Here is a 7,230-nt window from a genome sequence, read left to right on the forward strand (position 1 = left end):
ATGTCCTCTAATGACAATGCTATATATATATATATTAGAATAATTACTTCATAAATAATATTTTTGGAGCTTATTCAGTTAATGTGGCCCAATTGACTAAACTTGTAGTCCAAAAAATTAATGTTTGTGAAATAGTACTCTATAAACTAAGTGGGCACCAACAAGTCCCCAAATAAGATGGAGTACCAAAGATCTTAATTACAACGAGTTTTAAGAATTGAAGATTTTGGAGCCTTCCAATTTTCTCTCTTACTACGGAGTATTTCATACAAATTACAATTACGAAGTTGATTAGATAACGTCAGCAATTGGTGTGCATCTCGAAAACGTAAAAGCGGTCCAATGTCGACCAGTCGGCAATGTGCATCTTCACAAAGAAGAGAAATACTTGCTTGGGCACAAGTGTTTGGTCACTTAATTTAGACACACATACATAATTGAGAAAAGATAAAGAGAGAAAATAATTACATAATATTTATTTTTTTAAAGAATCGAATAAATGTATTCTTATGTGTGAGTGCCTAAATGGTGTGTCCAAAAACTTGTGTCCAAGCAAGACTTTCTCCACAAAGAAACAAACTAAAGAATACACCAATAAAGATCTCATAACATTTTGTGAATATTACTCCTTCTGTTTTAAAATGAGTGTCGGTTTAGCAAAAATAATTTATTTCAAAATGAATGTCACTCTCACTTTTCAATGTACTATTAATTACTTTTTTCCAATAGTACCCTTAATTATTACTATCCACACAACTTCCAAAGTATCATTTTGTACTTTACTCCCTCCGTTCCTTTTTAAGTGTCACTTTTGGAGAAAAATTTTGTTTCAATTTAACTGTCACTTTCAAAGTTCAATGCAACAGTAAATGTTGTTTTACCATTATTACCCTTAGTTATTTATTGTGGAGAGAGAGAAGTATATGAAAGAAGATATTAAATGAATAAGGTCATTATGGTAAAAGTATAAATTATTGTATCAAAAGTAGTAATGTAACACCCCGTTTTCCCAACTTGAAAATTTCATTTAAAATCAGAGTATTTAATTCATAAACGGAATGTCACATACTACTTTTAAGTCATAAAATAGATATTAATAAATATCCTTCCAGGTTCAACATCATAAAAGTATGGAAATACGCAGCGGAAATAGTTCAACCTGAACAAAGTCTTGGCACGCAGGCCTTATCAGAAAATCTCATAATTTTATTCAATACTTATTCGTAAAAAGTTCATAGAGACACGTAAGGAATAGATAAGAAAGCAAGCCCCATCCCATTACGTATCAGAGCACCTAGACACAAGTGAGGAGTCCTCTCACGAACACTTCTAATCTTTAATACCTGCACATTACCCACGGTCGAGGCAACATATACGCAGAAGGGGTGAGATTTCACAGTCAACAAATTAAGCATATAATTCATCAAAATGCATTTAACAACGTAAGACATCTCTAACATATTAAACATTTATCACTTAGCATCTTAACAAATCATAATTAATTATTATCATCATATATTATCATTAGTTCGTAAACAAATATCATTCTTAATTCATAAGCAAAATCACCTTTAAATCATAACCAAGTATCATCATATATTTAACAACTCAAGACATCATAACATCAGCATTAATATTCATTTAGTATCATATTATTATCATCATCAATCATAAACAACATCATCATCAAACATCATCATCAAAACATAATCAAACATCATCATCAAACATCATCATCAAAACATAAACAACTATCATCATCAAAACATAATCAAAACATAAACAACTATCATCATCAAACATCATCATCAAAACATAAACAACTATCATCATCAAAACATAATCAAAACATAAACAACTATCATCATCAAACATCATCATCAAAACATAAACAACTATCATCATCAAAACATAATCAAAGCATAAACAACCATCATCATCAAATCGTTAGATCCTCATTAAATATAAGTTACGACGACTCTGCAATGCAACAACAACTTCAACAACAACTTAGACAACTTCGACAACAACTTAGACAACTTCGCAACAACTTAGACAAATTCGCAACAACTTAGACAACTTCAACATCAATTTAGACAATTTCAACAACAACTTAGACAACTTCGCAACAACTTAGACAACTTCAACATGCATGTGGTACCACCAGGGCATTAAGCCCCCTTCGCTAAGGTCATGATTGGACCTGTCGGGCATTAAGCCCCCATCGCTAAGGTCATAAAGGACCTGTCAGGCATTAAGCCCCCATCGCTAACTATGCAACAACACAACTCTAAATGCAATGGACTCAACTAGTGTATATCAACATACAACTCCAACAACGACTACAACAACAACATGTGTGCCTACAACAATTATGACACCCTCCCCAACTTTGACATTAGATGATACAACAACGTCAACAACGGGAATCAACAACATAGCATATATATAAAATCACTTACATTCATCTCAAAGTTCAAAACATCCTTCAAAAGCAATTAAGTTTTGATCAATAGAACATAAGCCAAATACCCATAAAACACCTCAACTAAATCCCTAACACTTGAGTTTGAAGTTGGGAAACCAACCATAAGTTTTTGGACTAACTTGGGATTAGTTATGCTAAGTTTTCTTAAAGTTTTCTGAAGACCCACCTGGATTATTTTTATCATAAATCAAAATCTACAAATCTTTTCCACTCCAAACCAAGGCCATTATAAAGCTAACTTAATTGTCTACAACTTTCATGTTTACGTCAAAAGCCAATTCAAAACAGAAATGGGTGGAAAAGCACAAAAAACGCAGAAACAGAAATTCTGTCAGCACGAAGGAACAGAACGTTGGCACGGCCCGTGCCATGCACGGCACGGCCGTGCTCGACTGACAGCACAGCTTTTTCTTCGTCTTTTTCGTTTTCACCATTTTGCGCATAAAATTCAAACCGTTAAGCGGATTTCAGTGCCGTTTTCGCCTACACGCTCCTGACATTTCCCTCTATCATATTCTACAGAAAAATTCAAGTTTAAACCACTCAAAAAAATCGTTTTCCAAAACCTCACAACCCTAATTCTTAAACTCACCGACATCTCATCTAATCACATAGTTTTAGCTTCAAAATTACTTCTGATAATCATTATGGGGATTATCTAAGGTCTAATTACAGTCTCTTCATCAATCTAACAACCTTTCATCAATTAATCTTCAAACTCCCTCAAACCCTAATTCATCAATTCTCACAAAACTCAACCTAATCATGCTAAATCCATTTTTCAGAATCATACTCTTAATAATATTGAAAGTTAGTCTCACCCTTACCTGGTTATAGATGAAAATCGATGGCCTCCCTCTTGTTCTCCTCTTTTCTCCCTTTTTCTCCAAAAACGTACGTTCCTCCTAAAAACTTTTCTCAACCTAACTCCTTCTATTTATAACCTCACTCTAATTTCTCTTTACACCTCTAAAAATACTCTTTTCACACCACAGCCCAAATTCTAATATTTTTATTTTATTTTTCATATCTTATTTTATTTGTTAAATAAAATAAGTCACCCAACGTAACAACTTCACAAAATTATATACTCCTCATAATCTTATTTATTTCTAAATTAAATATATCTCTCACAAATAACAAATATATTCACATAAATACATTACATAAATATCACGGCACATAAACCATATAAAATCACATAAATGTTCTCACCACATAAAATCATACGAAATCATATAATATTCACATCTCATCACATAATCCATATAAATATATATAAATATATTTCTAGGCTCAATAAATAAACCAATAAATCAAGTAACAAGGAATAAATCAAGTAATTAAAAAGTGGGCGTTACAAGTAACATTTATTTAGGGGAATTAGTCACTTTAGTCCCTGAATGGGAGATGATTCGTCACTTTAGTCCCTGAATGAAGAGAAATTGCAAAACAGTCCCTGCATGGTCAATTTCAGGGACTAAAGTGACTAACGGAGTCTACATTCAGGGACTAAATTGACTAACGAAGTTTGCATTCAGGGACTAAATTGACTAACAAAGTTACATTCAGGGACTATTTTGCAATTTATCTGCATTCAGGGACTAAAATGACGAATCCCTTCCGATTCAGGGACTAAAGTGACTAATTCCCCATTTATTTATTATCTTGGTATCTGTTAAATGTCAAAATGTGACAATTAAAAAGGAACGGAGGTAGTAATTTATAATGATGACAAATGCACCAATAACTAGCGAGGCTATTCTAGTAAAAGTATCATATCTTTGGACAACATTATTGCATTCCTTAATCTGTGTGCAATTGACTAAAAAAACACTCATTTTGAAACGGATGGAGTATTTTATACTGTAGTAAGGATAGATATGGATATTTGGAGGGATATAGATTTTGGTTGTCTATTTTCCTTTCTGAGCAATGCTATTTATCAAGAAAGATTCTATCAAAAAATTGTCCCGAAATTAATGTTAGCCAATAAAATCTCAGTCTGGCCGGAAATCATGGGGTGGTGGGTGTTATGTATTTTTTTTTTTAAACTTTAATAAATAAGATTAAAATCTAAGGGTGATTATTTTGCCATGTCATTATTGAATTCATCAAAAAAATCCATTCTTGATGTCTAGCATTTTCTTTTCTATTATTATGTATAAGTCATATTTGACTATTTGATATTTGTTGTTGGTATATATAGTCGCACTGGCATGTTACTCACCTCACATATCTGATCTATCTGGACTTGAATTTCATATTACGTTGAAGATAATTTGTCATTGCGGCTCAAAACTACTCGATGGTCCCAAGAAAGGTAAAGTTTTATTCAAATTTTATGGGTGGTGGTCAATCCTGCACCATCCATATAAATACTACTCCTTCATTTTTATTAATATTCTAAATCAATATAATAAGAATAAAATTGACAGAAAAAAATACAAGCTTCCAAATAATTTTCAACAAGAATTAAGGACAGCAACGTGAAACTCAACCCATTCTCTTTAGCATTTCACCCTTACTTGCTCCTTATCACATTAACCCATAGACCTATCACAAAATGTAAGAAGATGCACTCGCATGAAGGAATATACACGAACATTTACTCTGTCAAGGATACAAGCAGCACAATGACATTGTAAGGAGAACTTCGTAACATTTATATGAAGGTCGTGATAATGACCACAACGAGGATACTAACCAGTACTTCACATCTCTGTATATAGAGGATTTGGCGCAAACCCTAGATTATCCATTGTTTTACCCAAAATACTAAAACTTAAGAGGTTCCCCTAAAAAAAAACTTAGAGGTTTGGTCATAGCACACTGCTAACAAGGTTTATCATCCATTAACTTAGGAAGAAAACACTATAAGCTAGTAAAAAAGTTATATCTTTGATCATATGAGTTTATAAACTAAAATTATAAGTATGTTATAAGTTCAACAATTTGTATTGTCAAATATAACCTAAATATAAATATGAACGCTTTCACCAATGCACATCTAACTTGAACATTTTGATTTAGGTTAAAGATAACACAACATTCATAAATAATGTATCCAGACTTAGACATGCAAATTTTAGAGGTAGCACACTTTGAAATGCAGCTCAATATCCTTTTATCATCAAAGAAATAAATGTAACTCAATAGCAACATTATTATACAAGTACATGAAAGGCAAAACAATGGGAAGGGTGTAAAAGCATTAAAAAGTGACATTATAATGGCTTACAGTAGAGTAGACTGGGCCTATTTAAAAAGTGACATTATAATGATAAAAATAATAGTAATTATTATTTTTATTGATTATTGATGAATATCACTTCCCATAAATTTAGATTTAGCTTATGGTGGTTGTGATAAGAATAAGAATATGAATTCAACTGAATTTCATATCTTTCCTTCATTCATATATATCCAATGAATTCGTTTCCTCAATTTTTGTGGATTTGTTTCTTTTGATCATGTCCACAAGTGTTGTTGATCTGATTAATGGATAAGTTCCCTTTTGAACTTATCCATTAGAATAATTGTTGCCGCAATTTTTGCTAAAACAGATATAAAATCTCTATTAAATAGAGGACTCCACTCGGTTCAAAAATCACAGCAAAGAGTTTTTATTGAGTTGTCGATAACTCTTTCTCTCTTCTCCCTCCAGCTTGAGTTAACGAACTATTCTTCTCCTCATCTCTTTTTTCCGTCCCTTAGAAATTTAGAGTGTTCTTAAGACCTTGGTCCCTATTCGGTATAATGTCCCTTCGGAATTAAGAAATGTATTAAAAACATAGTCTCTTCGATAATGTATGTCCCTTCGGAATAAAGAGTATTTTTAACATCATAATCCCTTTTGAAACAATAATGTCCCGTCGGAATTAAGAATGATCTTAACAGTAAATAAATATTCTTTCAATATTTTTCTAATTGAGGAGAAATTAAAAGGTCGAAATAGTGATATCATCATATTTGAGTGGTCGTAGTGCCATATTGATATTTTGGAGAAATTAAAGTTAGAATGGTGGTAACACCTTCTTCAACAATTCATTTAAAACCCCTAAATTGCTTATATTTAGCCTAATAAATTGCTTTTTACAATAAATAAAAGCCCTAAATTTCTTTTCATTTGATTATATTGAGCCCAATAAATTGCTTCTTGCTTTTTACAATAAATAAATAAAAACCCTAAATTTAATTTCATTTGATTATATTGAGCCTAATAAATTGCTTATTGTTTTTTTACAATAAATAACAACCTTAAATTTCCTTTCATTTGATTATATTGAGCGTAGTAAATTGCTTCTTGTTTTTTAGAATAAATAACATCCCTAAATTTCCTTTCAATTTGTTTTTAACATAACTCTAAATTTAAATAGCAAATAGCACAGCCCTATATTTAAATACTAAGTTAATTAACAATTGTTAATATTATCAGACAAAAAAAAATATTTTTATTTTTTTTGTTTCCTTTTCACAGATCAATGAACATGTTCTTTCACTACGTTGAGTGATTCATGCCACAGTGACGGGCTATTCGAAAGGGTCGCCGAAGAGATTGGAAGCTCAACTGTGCCGATGACACGTAGTCTTCTTGTCTGCTTGCTAAAGTAATGAGCGAACTCGCTGCAATCATTCTGTAGATAATCAAAGAGACACAGAGCATGGTGACCAACAATCAATTAATCTTGAAGCAAAAGTGAGACTGAATCACAAAGGCTATAGACAGACGCCGGACCTCT

Source organism: Medicago sativa, chromosome 4 (genome assembly GCF_051527215.1).
Source record: "Medicago sativa cultivar Bolivia chromosome 4, Bolivia_mono, whole genome shotgun sequence".
In the NCBI taxonomy this organism is placed as follows: domain Eukaryota; kingdom Viridiplantae; phylum Streptophyta; class Magnoliopsida; order Fabales; family Fabaceae; genus Medicago; species Medicago sativa.